At 51.4% G+C, this 20,468-nt stretch overlaps 1 protein-coding gene across 2 annotated transcripts in view; it reads left to right on the top strand.

Annotated features, from left to right (window-relative positions):
* FTSJ3 (FtsJ RNA 2'-O-methyltransferase 3) overlaps positions 1-20,468 on the top strand; it is a 167,827-nt gene that overhangs the window by 73,252 nt on the left and 74,107 nt on the right. The window lies entirely within an intron of this gene.

Raw genomic sequence — 20,468 nt, 5'->3', positions numbered from 1 at the left:
AAGACTTATTTTTATATTTAATAAAAATCCAATCAATCGTATAGCCGTTTTTTTATTGAATATATGAGAAAGTTACCTCTACCTTCCTGAAGCTGCTGGAGCCTAATTTGCAGTAGCACTCCAGGAACTGCTTGACCTTTGCTTGTCCTGAATTATGAGTGAAAGGTTATTCTGCTGTGGCATTCACTGCTTGAGTTGGGAACCGGTTAAAACAATGAGGGTAATAAGATATCTGAAAGAGACACGTTAGTGATAGATTCCTTACCTTAGAATATCCCCAGGCGTCAGACTGGATCCGGAAATTTTAGCGTAGCAGTACCCTTGCGCGTCGGTAGGCGTCGTCTGCGGCTCTGCGTCCGTCGGTGTCGTGGGTGCCGTGATGACGTCGTCTGAGTACTTAGACGCCGCCTCCGCGTGCTGACGTCAGTTCTTCTTTTTTCCGCGCCAGCAAGCGCAGATCTGGAAAAAGCAGTACTTTTAGTCACTTTTTGACTAACTTTTTGGATCATTTTGATCATCTTTTCGAAGTCGAACAACTCCGATCGGTGCCATAGGGATGCCTGGATTTAAGCACTGCGAGGATTGCGACCGCACGATGTCGGTCACGGATCCTCACCGCCGGTGTCTACTCTGTCTAGGCGTCGACCACGACGACAAGGCCTGCCCCGACTGCCGGGCCCTATCTTCGAAAGCCAGGCAGGAGCGGTCCCGCAGGCGACTCTAACTCCGGCAGTCGGCCCCGTGCCGCGAGAGGTCCCGGTCCCAAGGGAGGTCGAGGGACAGGTCGCGGGGTCGGAGCCACCACAGCTCTGAGAGTCGGCACCACTCCTCCGGTTCGAAGTCGTCGTCAGAAAAGAAACACAAGAAGTCGAAGAGGCGTCATGCTCTTCTGACTCTCCTCGACGCTCTCGCGATGCGGCCGGGGGTTCGGGTGACACCGCCCACTTGGCTCCGTTGGGCCTGGCGTTGCAGGAACCCACTGGATCCGCTTCGGGATCTGGGTCGTCGCCGGTGGACCTGACGACACCCCCTCCCCCCCCCCCCCCCCCCCCCCCTGGCGTCGGACCGTCAGGTGTCCACTCCGGCGCCGTCCCCGATGCCTCCTCCGACCAGGCTCCGCAGCGGCACCGCTTTCGACGCCGCTTGGGGAGTTTAACTTCTATGAGCCGGACCCATCCATTGACAACCCTGATTATCAGGAGATGGGTGATGAGGAGTGTTGGGAGGGGTCTGAGGACCCTCTGACCAGAGAGTGTTAGTCTCATGAGGACTGGACAGGTGGACTTGGGGATGCCAGTGGTCTGGACACCTCACCGGACACTGGTTTTGTCTCACCTCCTACCGTGGCGTCGGAGGCGGGGGCAACCTACAGTGTGGTGCTGATGAGGGCAGCAAAGGCCTTGGGCCTTGAGCTCCCCGTCGCGGCCGTGAGGACTAACCTCCTCACTCAGGTCCATAAACCGCAGTCAAGCTCGGCCGAGCCTCTGCTGCCCTTTAATGAGGCCTTATCCGACGTTCTTTTGGGCACTTGGTCCAGGCCCGCTACAGGTTCGACCGTAGATAGGTACGTGGTCAGACGCCACCGCCCGGCCCCGGGCGACCCATGTTTCCTGTCCACCCACCCCACCCCCGAGAGCCTGGTCATCCAGGCATCCAATTCCCAGACCGCATTCCCGTCGGCTCCGCCGGACAGGGAATCCAAGAGGTACGAGCAGTACGGTAAAAAGATCTTCTCCTCCCTTAGTCTGGGACTGCGGTCTTCCAACACCGCATGCCTCTTGGGCCGCTACACCCACTCTGTGGGATACGGTTGCGGAAGTGCTGCCAGAGTGTCCGTTGGAGGTATGGGCCAAACTGGGCCAAGCCCTTGTGGAGGGCCGGGATGCAGACAGATTTTCTATCCGGTGTGGGCTGGATACCACCGACTCACTAGGTAGAGCGATGGCAAAGACGGTGACTGTCAGACACGCCTAGTTGAGGTCCGCCAACTTTTCGGCCGATGTCCAAAACACACTGATGGACATGCCGTTTGATGGCCGTCGCCTTTTTGGCGACAAGGCAGACCATGCGCTCGAGCGCTTTAAGGACTCCAGGGCTACGGCCAAGTCCTTGGGCCTCTCGGCCCCGCGCCAGCAATCGGCTGCCTTTCACTCCTTTCGTGGCCACGGAAGGGGTGTACCCACACGTGCTGCCAGCCACGCTCCGCAGGGTAATACCCAACGCGGTGGTGGCCGTGGAAACCGCCGTGGCGGCGGTCGGGGACAACGGCGAGGTCAGTCCACACCTTCCCCCGCAGCATCTGCCTCAAAACCCTCCTAGTCCGTGCTTTTCGGCCCATGTGACGCCAGTAGGGGGCAGGGTTCGCCATCACCACTCTCACTGGCGCACTGTCACTTCAGACAGGTGGGTGCTGCAGATCGTCCGAAGGGGCTACTCCCTCTCCTTCGAGACGAACCCTCCAGCCATGCCACCGCAATTCCACCGCGTATCGGGGGATCATTTGCGACTTCTGCAGGAGGAAGTTACGGCCCTCCTGGCCAAGGGGGCCATCGAGCGCGTTCCTGGACCAGAAGTAGGGTGTGGTTGCTACTCCCACTACTTTCTGGTACCCAAGAAGGGCAAAGGGGGCCTGTGAGAAGTTGGCCTGATGTGCAGTGCTCACTATTCTAGTGATCACTATATATCAGTCCAAACAACCCTTATTGATGATTGGTTGTAAGTCAACCTTATAGACCAGCTATCCTAGTAGCATGGATACGAGCAGTCTAAGGCTAAGACTCTAGAGGGCGTGTTAAGCCAGCTGTTTTACCATCACATTACCCCTTGAACACCCAGTGAAAGGACACCACACAAGTGTTATGAAAATAAACAATGTATTTATTAGAATCACAACAACCCTGTACTCTTTATGAGGACAGGGTGCTAAGCACACAACAAAACTCTTATGAAAATACTTAAGTTAGCACGTTATACACGAGGGGCACGAAAAACCATATATTCTAAAAGTGGAATGCGAAATTACTAGCAGGTAAGTACAGTACTAATAGGCTTTGGAATCGCTAGGACTTGACTAGGGAATCGTTAGATTACTTCTAGGAGACCTAGGGGACTCGGGTGCAGAGTGTGCACTCTCACGCGGGATGCGGGACAAAGTCTATGGAGGCTAGTAAAGACAAAGTTAGTGTTCACGGGCGAACCCGACCTGGTAGGGAGAAAACGACAGTGGATCCTGACCCTAGGACAGTGAGGCTATGCTGGGACACCGGAGTGCCGAAGTTACCTAGCCCAGGGGCTGCAGCTGCATAGGTCTCGAAAGACGTCGGGAATCTCGTTGCCGGACCAGGAGCCTGGAAGAAGGAAGTTGCTGGCAGGCGACCAGTGAAGAAAAGTTAGATGGATCCAAGCCTGGATCAAGGAAACGACGCACCCTCCCTACATACCCTCGCCCTCGACGACACCATCAATGGACTACTATCCCCGTTCGCAATAATTCCCGCCGCCCCCGTCGTGTTCTCAACCCCTTGTCGGACCGCGACCTATGCTCTCTCCTGCGCTCTTATGGCCCAGGTCCGGTAAAAGACTTTTCCAACTCACACATCCCCATACCCACAATTCTTACAAACCCTCTAAGGCTCCCAACACTCAACAACAGAGGCTCCGTCCCTAACAACCTCAGAAAAGTTCCCCTCACACTAGAAAGCTCGTCCACCCCTCTCTCTCCCAAACTCAAATGCATCCTATTAAACTGCAGATCGGCCCAGAGACATTCCTCCGACATCGCGGATCTCGTCTCAGAAAGGGATCTGGACTTAGCCATTCTAACAGAAACGTGGCTCACTGAAGCCTCTACCCCGATTATGGACATACTAGTCCCCCCCAACTATCACATCATTAGGCTGGACAGGTCTCCTAGCAAGATGGGCGGGGGAATTGCATGCATTTTTAGGAGCAATCTCTCCGTTACTCAAGTCACCTCCCCCCCCCTTTCCTCCTGTGAACTACTCTGCCTCGACATCACCAGTGAGGGCAAACAAGTCTGTACCTTACATCTCATCTATCACCCGCCTGGTGACAATCTCATATTCATCCAACAATTCATGGACCTGATCACCTCCAATGCCGGTCGGCAGACCACTCAAGTCTACCTGGGTGACTTCAATCTCCACTGGAACGATCAGAAAGATACCGTGGTGAATAGTCTAAAAACTTTCCTCAATGCGCTCGACCTCACCCAACTATGCGATAAACCAACACACGATAAAGGCGCGATACTCGATCTCATCATTGCTAAAGAGAACGCTATTCAACTAGAGGCGATTCTACCCTGCGATTGGTCAGATCACCACATTATCACCTTCTTTATCAACGAAAAAGTTAAACCTAACCCTACTCAACCAATCAAAACCAAAACATGGAAAAGGGATTTGAAGAATCTCAACCCCTCTACCCTACCTCCCCACATCGGCAACCTCCTCCTTCCCCCTTCAGGGGCCTCAGATGTTCAATCACTGACTGACCACTACCTTGACTCTATGAATACAATAGTCAATGAAGTCGCCCCTCTGCAACTGAAGAGAGTCTCCACCAAAATGTCTAACCCCTGGTATGATGATAGTCTCAATGACGAAAGGCGTAATATGCGAATGGCAGAGCGCACCTGGAGATCGGATCCCTCAGCACTGCATCTCAGAAAGCTTAAGAACAAGAGAAATGCCTACTTTAGGAAAATAAAGCGCACAAAGTCGGATTTCTTCAGCCGCCAGTTGGACCAAGCGAAGAACAGGCCAAGAAAGCTGTTCGAGCTTATCAAGACTCAAACAAAGGCACAACCCACTCAATCAAACAGCACAACAAATGACACCCCACACTGTGAAGCCTTCTCTGCTTTCTTTAAACTAAAGACTGACAACATAAGAAATGACCTCATCTTGAATGTAAGCAGATACCCCAACCACACCAGAATGGCAGACACTCAACCTAAAAACAAGGCCTCCTGGCAGCACTTCGATACCTACTCGGAAGAAGCAATTCACAAATTGCTCTACACCTTGAAGCCCTCTAATCACCTCTCAGACCCTCTACCTGCTAATGCTGTAAAAGACTTTATCCCCTTGCTCCTCCCTCTCTGGACCAAGATCATCAACAGCTCTCTGCAACAAGGCCACATTCCAGACTCCCTTAAGGTGGGGCAAGTCACGCCTATACTCAAGAAACCTACTGCTGATCCGGCTGACCTAAACAACTATCGGCCCATCACCAATATCCCCACCCTGGCCAAACTGCTGGAGAAATGTGTCCAACTCCAACTAACAAAACACATTGATCAATTTGACCTCCTCAACCCTCATCAATCAGGCTTCAGAGCAAAACATAGCACGGAAACAGCAATGACACACATAACTGATGATGCCCTCCAAATTCTGGACCGCAATGAGTCCTGCCTCCTCATCCTTCTTGACCTCTCCTCAGCATTTGACACGGTCAAGCATGAGAATTTGCTGGAGCTGCTAAGTACTAGAATGGGGCTATCGGGAACTGTTCTCAAGTGGTTTTCGTCCTTCCTTCACAACCGGTCTCAGAGGTTCAAGATCGACAATGTGCTATCTACACCTGTGCCTGCAGATCTAGGTGTCCCACAAGGATCCTCCCTCTCCCCCACACTGTTCAACCTCGTTATGGAACCGCTCGCCACCTTGCTTCAAGCATCCAATGTTCAATTTCATATGTACGCTGATGACACACAACTCTATCTAAAGTTACAATCCCCGGAAGATATCAAACATCTGAACTCCACGCTTATCAACACCCAATCCTGGCTGGCCGTTAATCACCTCAAACTAAATGCCCTGAAAACTGAGTTCCTACTCATCTCACCTCCGGCGAAAATCTCCACCACCCAGACCTGGCTCAACAACCTAACAGCACTCAATGTCCAACCTACCATCGTGGACTCGGCGAAATCCCTAGGCATCACACTCGACGCAAGGCTCAACATGCAGCAGCACGTCAGCAATGCCACAAAAGCAGCTAATTTCCAAATTAACACGCTGAGGAAAATTAAACCTTTCCTCCCGGCCAAAGACTTCCAAACGGCTGTACAGGCTTTAGTCATCCCTCGAATAGACTATGGAATTGCGGCCCTCAGCGGTCTCCCGCTATCCACAACAGCACCTTTAAGAGCCTCCCTGAACGCTGCCGCGAGACTCATTACTGGATCTAGAAAGCATTCGCACATATCCCCAGACTTAAAGTCTCTAAAATGGCTGCCTTTTGAAGCCAGAATACAGCTAAAAATTGCAGTGATGACACACGCGGCCGTACACCACAAGGCACCCAACTACCTCGCCCAAAAGCTGTCTATATCAGGAGGTTCGAGATCCAATAGGAGTACAAAAAATCTACTCCTGAAACCTCGTAGATTCCGGAAAGTGAAAACTTACAAGCGCTCCTTCTCAGGAATGGCACCCAGGATCTGGAATGCGCTCCCGCCTGAAACCAGGCTGATCTCCTCCACTGCACTCTTCAAGAAAGAGGTGAAAACAATCCTTCTGGCCAAGATCTCCTGATCGTTATAGAGGTTGGTTCAGAGACTCTGCATTGGTTCATGTCACTGCTCACCCTATCCCTTGGCACTATACGCTACTTGTTGGGGGCATTACTACGCTACTCTCTTACTACCGACCAAGACCGGATACACGTTAGTTTACTGATCCTCCTAAACACCTCTGTAGTGGGATCAATGACTTGTGCTGTCCTATATTACTTCCTTAATTGATTGTATATGGATTGGTTTTATGTATGTTTTTATTATCCATGTTATTACCATGTTATTGACTATTATACTGTTCCCATTATCTCTACTGCCCCTACCCTGTCTTTGTGAAGCGCTCTGATATCTGTAAGGATCCTGTTCGCGCTATATAAAACTTTGAATAAATAAATAAATAAATAAGGAAGAAGGAAACCTGAAAGCAGAGGGGACCAAGTTCTTGAATCACTAGCCAGTGATTAAGTGGGCACCAGGATGGCACCGGGCGAAGTCACCGCAGTCAGGTGAGTGGGCGCTGCTGGGCTCTGCAGTCTCTCGGACCAGGAGGCGTTGTCGGCGACCAGGATGGAGGTGCGAGCTGTCCCACGAAGGTTCTTGCTGTCGACGTCGCTGGACCCAGGATTGGGCAACAAGTCTTGGCAAATGCAAGGCCCACGCGGTGGACCTAAAATGGCGTCTCAGCCGGACCAGGAGGGTCCAGGGTACTTCTCCGATGGAGGGAAGCAAGGGCCAGTCTGGAGCAACCAGACCAGCAGCAGAAATGTCGTCGGGCGTCGTCAGGAAGGCCACAAGCCAGCGGGCTAGTAGCCAAACAACGCGGTGAGCAGTAAAAAGCAGAAGGGCCCCACGCCGATCGTGGAGATGCTGGGGGGCTGCTCTTCGGTGCTGGAGCTGCTCAGGGTTGGGGCTTCTCAGACCCCAAAGCACTCACCAGGAATTCACTCGGCGGGCTTGCTGGAAAGAAGTCGTGCAGTCTTGCAGATGGCCGGTCCCTTGAGGTCTCGTCGCACCCACGGTTCTCAGCTGGGCTGTAGAGGTGGGTAGAGGTCAGAGGTGCCAGGGAAGCCGGGTCTCGTCGAGCTGGGCAGTCGGATTCCGGAGGAAGGACGTGCAGCAGACCGCAGTGTTCTTAGATGGTGCCTGCGGATGCAGGGTGACTACTCCTTAGTCACAAGGGAGAAATCTTAGGAAGAAGTCTTGAGTTCCTTTCGTGGAAAGTAGTTTCAGGATTCAAAGATGACCTGATTTGGAAGGGGGCTAGTCTCTACCTTTATCTGGGAAACTGGGGCTGGCACGCGACTAAGTCCTGCCCTATGGGTGGGACCAGGAGGGGGGTGGTTACACCCACTTCCTTGGCGGGCTTTTCCCCAGCACAGGGTCTGGAGTGTCCCTGGAACTGGTTCCAGCCAGCCTATGCACAGTGAGCACCGGGGTGCCACGTGCAGTCACCTTCCTCTAAAGCCCTGCCTACCTACAATACACAAAACCCTGTCTGGGACGGTGCTGGCACCGCCCCTGGCAGGAAACCCTTTGTCCTTATCTCCTGCTCTGGGAGGACTCCCAGCAGCAGGAGGGCAGACTTGTGTCTCGGTGGCAGCATCCATTTTGTGGATGCTAAGGCTCTGTCTGACTTTTAACCGGGTTATAGGTTACATGCATGTCGTGTCCCTCTAGAAGGGTGGAATGCTAACCCCGTCGCCAGAATTGGCGAGGGGTTAGTATTCCAATTCGTATGACACCTTACTCGACATGTTTTGATAAAGCGATACCAGAGTTGGCATTTAACCGCGAGGATTATAATGCACTTAAGAGTATATGGTATGCGATATCATGGAAACGGCTAAGGGATGGGTCCCGAAAGCCGCAGACAGGCTCAGCTCATGCCAGAGCACCATCTCACACGATTCCAAGCACTCTGCCTTCAGGATTGTTAAGGCCTGCCATAGGAGTGACTGATAGGAGATCTGTGTGTCCATTTTAGGGTTAGATATAGGTATACTATATCTAAAGCAAAGGGTGAGTACACCACCTTGCCCCAGCTGACGTGCAGCCAGTTGTGTCAGTTTTAGTTAGTCAATCCAGGGGTGGCATAATACATGCTTCAGCCCCTGGGAGACTTCTGGGTGCACCTCAGCCCTGGGTACAGGGACTTGGAGAGGGCCCAGTGCCAATTCAGTACCTGAGTACAATTTGGATAGAGAGAACAGCTAGGCTGTGGGTCTGATTAGCAGGCCCACAGCCAGGGAAAGTCGTAAACCAGTGCAGCAAAAAGCAAAAATCTGGGTGATCATAGGATTGCAGACCCTACTCTCCTACAGGGCCTACGCCCTATCTTGGACCTACGGAACGTCAACGGCTTCCTCCGGAAGGAGAAGTTCAAAATGCTGACTCGGCTCAGGTTTTGGCTGCCCTAGACCCAGGAGACTGGATGGTAGCGTTGGACCGGCAGGACGCTTATTTCCATATCCCCGTCCTGCCGGCCCACCGGCGTTACCTACGGTTCACGGTAGGCCACGAGCACTTTCAGTTTACCGTGCTCCCCTTCGGCCTTACCAGTGCACCACGGGTGTTCACGAAAGTGTTGGCGGTGGTCGCAGCTCATCTGCGCAGGTTAGGGGTTTCAGTCTTCCCCTACCTCGACGACTGGTTGTTGAAGGCGGCCACGCCCCAAACAGTAGTCAGCCACCTCCAGACGACGGCAGACCTCTTGCACCAGCTGGGGTTCTCCATCAATGTGCCGAAGTCACACCTGTGCCCCTCTCGGAAGCTCCTCTTCATCGGAGCGGTTCTGGACTCAGTGCAGTTTCGGGTTTATCCTCCCGAACAGCGGGTCCGGGATATTCAGACTCTGATTCCACTCTTTCAGCCTTTATCCCGGGTCTCGGTCAGGTTGACGCTGCGGCTTCTGGGGCTGATGGCCTCCTGCATCCTTTGGTGCATCACGCCCGGTGGCGGATGCGGGCTCTGCAGTGGGACCTGAAGTTTCAGTGGGCCCAGCATCAGGGCAACCTGTCCGACCACGTCCTGATCTCGGAGGGCACTGCAAGACAGCTGCAGTGGTGGCTCACGGACCGCGATAGGGTCAGCGGCAGATCCCTCTCCCTACCCCAACCGGAGCACGTAGTTGTGACGGACGCGTCCCTCCAGGGCTGGGGGGGCCACATGGGAGAGGCGGAGATCAGAGGCCTCTGGTCTCCGGCGGAGGCCCGGCTCCACATCAACCTTTTGGAGTTGCGGGCGATTCGTCTTGCACTGAAGGCATTCCTCCCCTCTGTCCGGGGGAGTGTATTGCAGGTGTTCACGGACAACACCACCGCCATGTGGTACTGCAACAAACAGGGCGGGGTGGGGTCGTGGACCCTTTGCCAGGAGGCTCTGCGCCTCTGGCAGTGGCTGGAACATCAGGGCGTAACCCTGGTGGTTCAACACCTGGCAGGTTCTCTGAACTCCAGGGCGGACGAGCTCAGCCGTCGATACATGATGGATCACGAATGGCGTCTGAACTTGGACGTGGCGCAAGGCCTCTTTCAGCAGTGGGGAGAGCCTTGGTTAGATCCATTCGCCACCGAAGAGAACGCGCAATGTCATCAGTTCTGCGCGTTGGAATTTCCAAGGCGGCACTCGCTCGAAGACGCTTTTCGTCGCGAGTGGAGTTGTGGTCTATTGTACGCCTTTCCGCCTATACCACTTCTGCCCAGAGTGCTGAAGATGAAGCGCGACCGGGCCCAAGTCATCCTTGTGGCTCCGGACTGGGCACGAAGATACTGGTATCCTGAGCTACTTAGTATGTCAGTCGATCCCCCGGTTCGTCTGCCTCTTCAGGAGGACCTTCTGTCGCAGCAGCAGGGGACGGTCCTCCACCCGAACCTGTCCAGTCTCCACCTCCATGCTTGGAGATTGAGCGGCGACAGTTGAGGCCATTTGACTTGCCTCCTGAAGTCTGTAATGTCATTCTGGCAGCCAGGCGTCCCTCCACAAAAGTCGGTATACGCCTGCAGGTGGAACAGATTTGTGGCATGGTGCACAGCAAAGGCTGTGGATCCTCTCTGCCCCTCTTTCAGAGGTTCTTCTCTTCCTTCTTTCTCTCGCCCAGCAGGGCTCTGCTCTGGGCACTATCAAGGGCTACCTTTCTGCCCTTTCAGCCTTTCTCAGGCTACCTGATCAGCCTTCTTTGTTCAAGTCCCCTATTGTAAATCGTTTTCTGAAGGGCATCACGCACATGTACCCTCCTGTTCCGTTTGTGATGCCTCAGTGGGACTTGAACCTTGTTCTTACCTTCCTGATGTGCGCTCCCTTTGAGCCACTTCACAACTGCCCTCTCCGCCTTCTTACTCTGAAGACTGCTTTCCTGGTTGCCATCACCTCTGCCAGGAGAGTGAGTGAGCTCCAGGCTCTTTCATCTACACCCCCTTTCCTTTCTGTCCATCCGGACATGGTTGTGTTGCGTACTAAGCCATCTTTCCTGCCCAAGGTTGTCACGGCCTTCCATATCGGGCAGTCTATCACCTTGCCCACCTTCTTCCTGCCACCGCATCCCTCTAAAGAGGAAGAGCGGCTCCACTGTCTGGACCCAAAACGTGCGCTTTCATTCTATTTGGACCGCACACGCCAGTTCCGGGTGGATGACCAACTCTTTGTTGGTTACGTGGGCGCTAAGAAGGGAAAGGCGGTGCACAAGCGGACCATCTCTCAATGGGTCGTGTTGATCATCAAGGCATGCTACTCTTTGGCTAAAAAGGAGCCCCCTGTTGGATTACGGGCTCATTCCACCCGAGCCACGGCGACTACAACTGCCCTGGGCCGGGGAGTGCCCTTGCAGGACATGTGCCAGGCGGCTACGTGGGCCTCGCTGCACACGTTTGCAAGACACTACTGCCTGGACAGCCAAGTCCGGAGGGATGGCTTCTTTGGCCGTTCCGTCCTCCAGGACTTTCTGGTGTGATTATTGGTTTGCAGACCCACCACCGGGGTTGGTATTGCTGGGGTATCTATTCTAAGGTAAGGAATCTATCACTAACGTGTCTCTTTCAGATGCACAAGTTACTACTTGTGTAACGATATATCTGTAAGAGACATTAGTTAGTGATGGATTCCTTACCGACCCACCCATCCTCCCCGTTCTGCGAACCGATATCTAGGGTTAGGGTCATCCCCTTCAGGGCCCTAGTTTCAATGGCACCAGTGTTGGTTTTTGACATGGCTCTGCGCTTCTGCCGTGGAAAAGCTGTGTCTAAGAACTGCCGTCAGCACGCGGAGGCGGCGTCTAAGTACTCTGACGACGTCATCACGGCGCCGACGACGGACGCGGAGCCGCAGACGACGCCTACCAACGCGCAAGGGTACTGCTACGCAAATATTTCCGGATCCAGTCTGACGCCTGGGGATATTCTAAGGTAAGGAATCTATCACTAACTAATGTCTCTTACAGATATATCGTTACACAAGTAGTAACTTGTGCGACGATTCCTTGAGAGAGATTGATGCGTGACAGGAGTGCCACATGACTAGTTTTGGAAGGTAGTTTTATCCACTTTCCTCTTTGAACCCCGGGGGCTGGCTGTTTAGGTGAACATAACATTATTGGGTTATTCCAACACTATGTTCGAGACCCAAGGGTTTTGATTCGATGTAAAGAATGGTTTTCCGGTTTTGTCAGTAATACTGTAGCATGGTGGCTTAAGTCACCATGTCACCGCGCATGTTATGTCATCAAGGGGGGAGTTTTGGAGATGGACAGTTGGGAGACAGCAGCTGGTGGCTGAGGCGCTTCAATTTCTGGTTATCCAATACATCACATTGGCGACGAGGATGGGATCCTGGGACAGAACCTCGGCGCGTAAAGGCTTGGGTAGGAAGCTCGGTGAAGAAGTTGAGTCCACAGCTGCTGTGAAGAAAGGGATGCTCTTTAGGAAACCCCTCAGTGAGACGCACAAGTGTTATTTCTGAATTTGCGTTGGTGCCGGCTCTTTGAAGTGTTCACTGCGAAGTAAGGATGCTGGTGAGATGGACATATTCTATGTATGACACAGCTAGTCCCCAGCGTGTTCCTCTTTATTTCATGCGCTTTCCGTACATAACTGTCCTAAAGCGGTGGGTTCCGAGAGAGACTTGGATGTTTAGTTTCCTGTGTCAGCACACGCTGTGTTCAGAGAGAGGCGAGGCTAGTACTGGCTGGGAAAGGTGCCCAAGTCTACAGAGGTTGTAGTCGCCTATTGGAGGCGCTACAAAGAGCTATACTTTCTTAGTGCGTATGCGTATGTCCTGGGGAGGCCGGAGCTTCATTAGATGTGCTGCCCTTAAGTGGAACAGTCTCCCTCAATCTCCGAAATCTTCAACAACTTCAACAACTCTCTTGGCTTTCCCAGCCAGTACCAGCCTCGCCTCTCTCTGAACACAGAGCACTGATTGCCAGGCTTTTTGCTTCATAATGTACTCCGCAAATGTCAACCTGGACCTGTTTAGTGGTATTTGGCTCGTTTAAGTGCTAGGTTGACCGTAAGTTTTGGAAAATTTCACAAAAGAAAAAAAAGCAATATCCTTGTGAGCATTGTTGAATCGAATATGTGGCTAATTGTTGCGCAATAATGGTGCAGTTACAGACAACACTTCATCATTAGTATGTTGAGCAAATGCTGTGTAGTATTTCTTCTTCAGTTAAGCAGTAAGCAGTTGGAAATGCAGAATGTTACAGCTCCACCGTTTTTCTTAGTCTCCTGTTGAACCAACATTAAAACGTAGCAAGTGAAAAAAAGTTTTTACGAACTATTCCAGATTATGTGGCACTAATTGAATGTGAAAACGAGACACGCTCTTCTGCTTCATTGACTTGGACCAGAGGGACAATAAGTTCTGGTAGAATTTCTGCCATTGCCACTCAATGAGGCCAGCGATTTAAATGAGTCTGAAATAGTTTTAGCAAACTAGATGCACATTATTTGAACAGTCAGTACAATATCGGAATGATGCCACTTTGGTCTGAGGAGTCCAGGAAAAGAGGAGTCTGTGGAAGATTTTGTGATCAGTCTCAGTAAGCTGACAGCAACATGGAAATTTGAAAGTAAGCTGGAAGAGAGGATTTGAGACTAGTTTTTATTGAAGGGAAATGGTGTTAAAATTCATGAAGAGCTTTAGTTGAAAGATGAACCACCTTTAGAAGAAGTACGGATGGTAGCAAAAATATCAGAACACATGTAATTAATTTTATTTATTTATTTTAAAAACGTATAAAGCGCACAAATACCCGTAGGTTTCTCGGCGCTATGTACTGGAAGGATAGCAGAGCTGGTGGGAAGCCTATTGCTTGAAGAGCCAAGTTTTTATTGGTTTTCTAAATGATAGCAGTGTGGGACTAGACTTAAGCTGCAAGGGGAGAGGGTTCCACAGTTTAGATGTGACCACTATATACATTCTGTCACCCTAGATGGCTTTCTTCGTTCTAGGGACGATCAGAAGGTTGGCATCTGTTGAGTGAATAATTCTGCTGGGTGTGTAATCCAGGAAAGCTTTCTTCAAGCATTCTGGACCTGTACTGTGAATTGTTAGTGTGTTGCTGTAGATGGATGGACGAACCACACAGTAGATGGATGGACGAACCGCACAGTAGATGGATGGACGAACCGCACAGTAGATGGTTGGACAAACCACACAGTAGATGGTTGGACAAACCACACAGTAGATGGTTGGACAAACCACACAGTAGATGGTTGGACAAACCACACAGTAGATGGATGGACGAACCGCACAGTAGATGGTTGGACAAACCACACAGTAGATGGTTGGACAAACCACACAGTAGATGGTTGGACGAACCGCACAGTAGATAGTTGGACGAACCGCACAGTAGATGGTTGGACGAACCGCACAGTAGATGGTTGGACGAACCGCACAGTAGATGGTTGGACGAACCGCACAGTAGATGGTTGGACGAACCGCACAGTAGATGGTTGGACGAACCGCACAGTAGATGGTTGGACGAACCGCACAGTAGATGGTTGGACGAACCGCACAGTAGATGGTTGGACGAACCGCAGAGTGGATGGTTGGACGAACCGCGCAGTAGATGGCTGGAGGAACCACGCAGTAGATGGTTGGACTAACCACGCAGTAGATGGTTGGACTAACCACGCAGTAGATTTTATTTATTTATTTATTTATTCAAAGTTTTATATAGCGCGAACAAGATCCTTACAGATATCAGAGCGCTTCACAAAGACAGGGAAGGGGCAACAGAGTAAACAGAGATAATGGGAACAGTATAATAATCAGTGACAAGGTAATAACATGGGTGATAAAAACAAACATAAAACCAATCCATATATGATCAGGTAGGTAACATGGTAACATGGTAATAACATGGTAAAAACATGGTAAGTAACATGGTAATAACATGGATGAAAAAACAAACATAAAACCACTCCATATATGATCAGGTAAGGGAGTATTATATAGCAGCACAGGTCATTGATCCCACTACCATGGCGTACAGGTGGATCAGTAAACCAACGTGTATCATATCTTGGTCGGTAGTAATAGAGTAGCGTAATAGTGCCCCCAACAAGTCGAGGATAGGCAGAGCAGCGATACAAGCAATGCAGAGTCTCTGACCCAACATCTGTAGCGATCAGGAAATATTGGCCAGAAGCATTGTTTTCACCTCTTTCTTGAAGAGTGCAGTGGAGGTGATTAGCCTTGTTTCAGGAGGGAGCGCATTCCAGATCCTGGGTGCCATTCCTGAGAAGGAGCGTTTGTAAGTTTTCGCTTTCCGAAATCTACGAGGTTTCAGGAGTAGATTTTTAGTACTCCTATTGGATCTCGACCCTCCTGATATAGACAGCTTTTGAGCGAGGTAGTAGGGTGCCTTGTGGTGCACGGCCGCGTGTGTCATAGTTGCAATTTTTAGGTGTATTCTGGCTTCAAAAGGCAGCCATTTTAGAGACTTTAGGTCTGGGGATATGTGCGAGTGCTTTCTTGAGCCAGTAATGAGTCTCGCGGCAGCGTTCAGGGAGGCTCTTAAGGGTGCTGTTGTGGATAGCGGGAGACCGCTGAGGGTCGCAATTCCGTAGTCTATTCGAGGGATGACTAGAGCTTGTACAGCAGTTTGGAAGTCTTTGGCAGGGAGGAAGGGTTTAATTTTCCTCAGCGTGTTAATTTGGAAATTAGCTGCTTTTGTGGCTTTGCTGACGTGTTGCTGCATGTCGAGCTTGGCGTCGAGTGTGATGCCTAGGGATTTCGCCGAGTCCACGATGGTAGGTTGGACATTGAGTGCTGTTAGGTTGTTGAGCCAGGTTTGGGTGGTGGAGATTTTCGCCGGAGGTGAGATGAGTAGGAACTCAGTTTTTAGAGCATTTAGTTTGAGGTGATTATCGGCCAGCCAGGATTGGGCGTTAATAAGCGTGGAATTCAGCTGTTTGATATCTTCCGGGGACTGTAACTTTAGGTAGAGTTGCGTGTCATCAGCGTACATATGGAATTGAACATTGGATGCTTGAAGCAAGGTGGCGAGGGGTTCCATAACGAGGTTGAACAGTGTAGGAGAGAGGGTGGATCCTTGTGGAACCCCAAGATCTGCAGGCACCGGTGTAGATAGTACATTGTCGATCTTGAACCTCTGAGACCGGTTGTGAAGGAAAGACGAAAACCATTTGAGAACAGTTCCCGATAGCCCCATCCTAGTACTTAGCAGCTCCAACAAGTTCTCATGTTTGACCGTGTCAAACGCTGACGAGAGATCAAGAAGGATGAGGAGGCAGGACTCATTACGATCCAGAATTTGGAGGGCGTCATCAATTATGTGTGTCATAGCTGTTTCCGTGCTATGTTTCGCTCTGAAACCTGATTGATGAGGGTTGAGGAGGTCAAATTTATCAATGTGTTTTGTTAGTTGGAGTTGGACACATTTCTCCAACAGTTTGGCCAGGGTGGGGATATTGGTGATGGGTCGATAATTGTTTAGGTCAGACGGATCAGCTGTAGGTTTTTTGAGTATAGGCGTGACTTGCCCCACCTTAAGGGAGTCTGGAATGTGTCCTTGTCGCAACGAGCTGTTAATGATCTTGGTCCAGAGAGGGAGGAGCAAGGGGATAAAGTCTTTTACCGCATTAGCAGGTAGAGGGTCTGTGAGGTGATTAGAGGGCTTCAAAGTGCAGAGCAGTTTGTGTATAGCTTCTTCCGAGTAGGTATCGAAGTACTGCCAAGATGCCTTGTTTTTAGGTTGAGTGTCAGCCATTCTGGTGTAGTTGGAGTATCTATTTACATCCATTATGAGGCCATTTCTTATGTTGTCAGTCTTATGTTTAAAGAAAGCAGAGAAGGCTTCACAGTGTGGAGTGTCGTTTGTTGTGCTATTTGCTTGTGTGGGTTGTGCCTTTGTTTGGGTCTTGATTAACTCGAACAGTTTTCTTGGCCTATTCTTCGCTTGGTCCAACTGGCGGCTGAAGAAGTCCGACTTTGTGCGCTTTATTTTCCTAAAGTAGGCGTTTCTCTTGTTCTTGAGCTTTTTGAGATGCAGTGCTGAAGGGACCGATCTCCAGGTGCGCTCTGCCATTCGCATATTACGCCTTTCGTCATTGAGACTGTCATCATACCATGGGTTAGAGGTTTTGGTGGAGACTCTCTTCAGTTGCAGAGGGGCGACTTCATTGACTATTGTATTCATCGAGTCAAGGTAGTGGTCAGTCAGTGATTGAACATCTGAGGCACCTGAAGGGGGAAGGAGGAGGTTGCCGATGTGGGGAGGTAGGGTGGAGGGGTTAAGATTCTTCAGATCCCTTTTCAATGTTTTGGATTTGATTGGTTGAGTAGAGTTAGGTTTAACTTTTTCGTTGATAAAGAAGGTGATAATGTGGTGGTCTGACCAGTCGCAGGGTAGAGTCGCTTCCAATAGAATAGCGTTCTCTTTGGCAATGATGAGATCGAGTATCGCGCCTTTGTCGTGTGTTGGTTTATCGCATAATTGGGTGAGGTCAAGCGCGTTGAGGAAAGTTTTTAGACTATTCACTGCAGTGTCTTTCTGATCGTTCCAGTGGAGATTGAAGTCACCCAGGTAGACTTGAGTGGTCTGCCGACCGGCGTTGGAAGTGATCAGGTCCATGACTTGTTGGGTGAATACGAGATTGTCACCAGGCGGGTGATAAATGAGATGTAAAGTACATACTTGTTTGCCCTCACTGATGATGTCAAGGCAGAGGAGTTCACAGGAGGAAAGGGAGGGGGAGGTGACTTGAGTAACGGAGATGTTGCTCTTAACAATGCATGCGATTCCCCCGCCCGTCTTGCCAGGAGACCTGTCCAACCTAATGATGTGATAATTGGGGGGGACTAGTATGTCCATAATCGGGGTGGAGGCTTCAGTGAGCCATGTTTCCGTTAGAAAGGCTAGGTCTAGCTCCCTATTTGAGACAAGATCCGCGATGTCGGAGGAATGTCTCTGGGCCGATCTGCAGTTTAGTAGGATGCATTTGAGTTTGGGACAGAGAAGGGTGGACGAGCTTTCTAGTGTGATGGGAACTTTCCTGAGGTTGTTAGGGACGGAGCCTCTGTTGTTGAGTGTTGGGAGCCTCAGAGCGTTTGTGGGAATTGTGGGTATGGGGATGTGGGAATTGGAAAGACCTTTTACCGGACCTGGGCCATAAGAGTGTAGGAGAGAGCAAAGGTCGAGGTCCGACAAGGGGCTGAGAACACGACGGGGGCGGTGGGAGTTATTGCGAACGGGGATAGTGGACCATTGCTGGAGTCGTCGGGGGCGAGTGTATGTAGGAAGGGTGCGTCGTTTGTAGGGTAATGGGATGGTGGGAGGTAGACTGGGCTGTGAGGAGAGAAGGTCTTTGATTGCGTGGATGTCCTTTTTGATTTGTAAAATTTCTTCCTTGACTTGCTGGAGTGTGGATAAGGTCAAGTCAGGAGGGTTGTTGAGGTGTTCCGCGGTGCTAATGGGTGGGATGGTATTCAAGGTGTGGACGTGTTTGTGGGTGAGGGGTGTGAGTGGTGAAGGTGAGGCAGGCGGTGGGTGGGAAGCATAGATAGTGACTTCAGTGGGAGACGATACAGGTGAGTAGAAGAGTGAGTGAAGGTTGAAGACAGTGGGGGAGACAGGAGGGTAGTGAGGGCTAAGAATAGGAGGTGGGAGAGAGGGGGGTGCTAGGGTAAGGGAGGAGGTATGTTCTGTATCTTGTGTTGGGAGGGGGATGACGTTATGAGTGGGAGTGGGGAGGGAGCGGGGAAGGGAGAGGAGTCTGCCGTGGGGGGGATGGGGTTGTTGGGTGGATAAACTCCGCGTGATGGTGTGCGCAGATGTAGGCGTGTTGTGGGTGGGAGTTGTTGTGTCGGGTGTGAGAGATACGTGGGTGGGAGTGGAGAGAGAGATGGGGAGGGAAAGGTGTCTGTCGAGGGGGGGATGAGAGGGGGTGGATAAACTTTGGGCGATGGCTTGTTCAAATGGTGGAGTGTTGTGGGTGGGGGATGATCTGTCCGAGGGGAGATGGATGGAGGGGGTGTGGGTGGGGATAAGAAGTGTCGTGTTGGAGGGGCTACTAGTATGTGCGGCGGGGATATCCGTGACTGTCCTTGGGGAGTGGCGTGCGTTAACAGCAGGTGGGCCATTTACTGGGGTGCTGGGGGTAGAGGTGTAGTAGGTGGTGGCTGCGAGGTCGGGGGGGATAGCGCTGGCGGACTTCTGGGTTCGGGTCCGCAGCTTGGAGAGGTGCTCTTTGAACTTGGGGAACAGGTTGTCTAGTAGTTCCAGGTTCTTGTCCGTGGCTTGGATCAGGACAATCCCGGTATTATAGATTGTAATGGTAGACCTGCCAGGGAAGAGGTGGGAAGGTGTGATGGTGAGAGTTGAGCCATGGGCTGTTCTCTTGGTGATGGAGACTGTGAGTAGAGATAGGAAAGTTTTTCTCCATTGGGCTCTGCGTGAGGTGTGGAAGATGAAATCAGTATTCAGGGCTCCATTGCCCGATGAGAAGTAGGTGTCGGCAAAGGGTGTTTCCGGGTGCGCCCTCAAGAAGTTGTGTTTGAAACGTTTAGTGGCATTTTTGGAGAGAGGGGTGGAGGGGTAGTTAATTCTAAAAGTGTGCTTGCCGTTGAGCTCCATTTTAGAGAGGCTGTGGTGTTAGGTGTCTGAACTAGGGCGATAGTACACGCTGTCAGCCGCTAGTTACAAGGCCAGGGAGGACACTTGTGAGTGAGCATAGATGTAGGGGGTGGAGGTCAGTGTGATCCCCGAACAGCCAGTGCGTGGGAGCATCTTATCCTTATGGCTGGAGGAACCACGCAGTAGATGGTTGGACTAACCACGCAGTAAATGGCTGGAGGAACCACGCAGTAGATGGCTGGAGGAACCACGCAGTAGATGGCTGGAGGAACCACGCAGTAGATGGTTGGACTAACCGCGCAGTAGATGGTTGGACTAACCGCGCAGTAGATGGTTGGACGAACCGCGCAGTAGATGGTTGGACGAACCGCGCAGTAGATGGTTGGACGAACCGCGCAGTAGATGGTTGGACGAACCGCGCAGTAGATGGTTGGACGAACCGCGCAGTAGATGGTTGGACGAACCGCGCAGTAGATGGTTGGACGAACCGCGCAGTAGATGGTTGGACGAACCGCGCAGTAGATGGTTGGACGAACCGCGCAGTAGATGGTTGGAGTAACCACGCAGTGGATGGTTGGACGAACCACACCGTAGATGGTTGAACTAACCACGCAGTAGATGGTTGGACTAACCACGCAGTAGATGGTTGGGCGAACCGCGCAGTAGATGGTTGGACGAACCGCGCAGTAGATGGTTGGACGAACCGCGCAGTAGATGGTTGGACGAACCGCGCAGTAGATGGTTGGACGAACCGCGCAGTAGATGGTTGGACGAACTGCGCAGTAGATGGTTGGACGAACTGCGCAGTAGATGGTTGGACGAACCGCG

This window comes from Lissotriton helveticus, chromosome 1_1 (genome assembly GCF_964261635.1).
Source record: "Lissotriton helveticus chromosome 1_1, aLisHel1.1, whole genome shotgun sequence".
NCBI classification, from domain to species: Eukaryota; Metazoa; Chordata; class Amphibia; order Caudata; family Salamandridae; genus Lissotriton; species Lissotriton helveticus.
The sequence above is the reverse complement of the archived record's forward strand: the minus strand, read 5'-3'. Positions and strand labels throughout refer to the sequence as shown.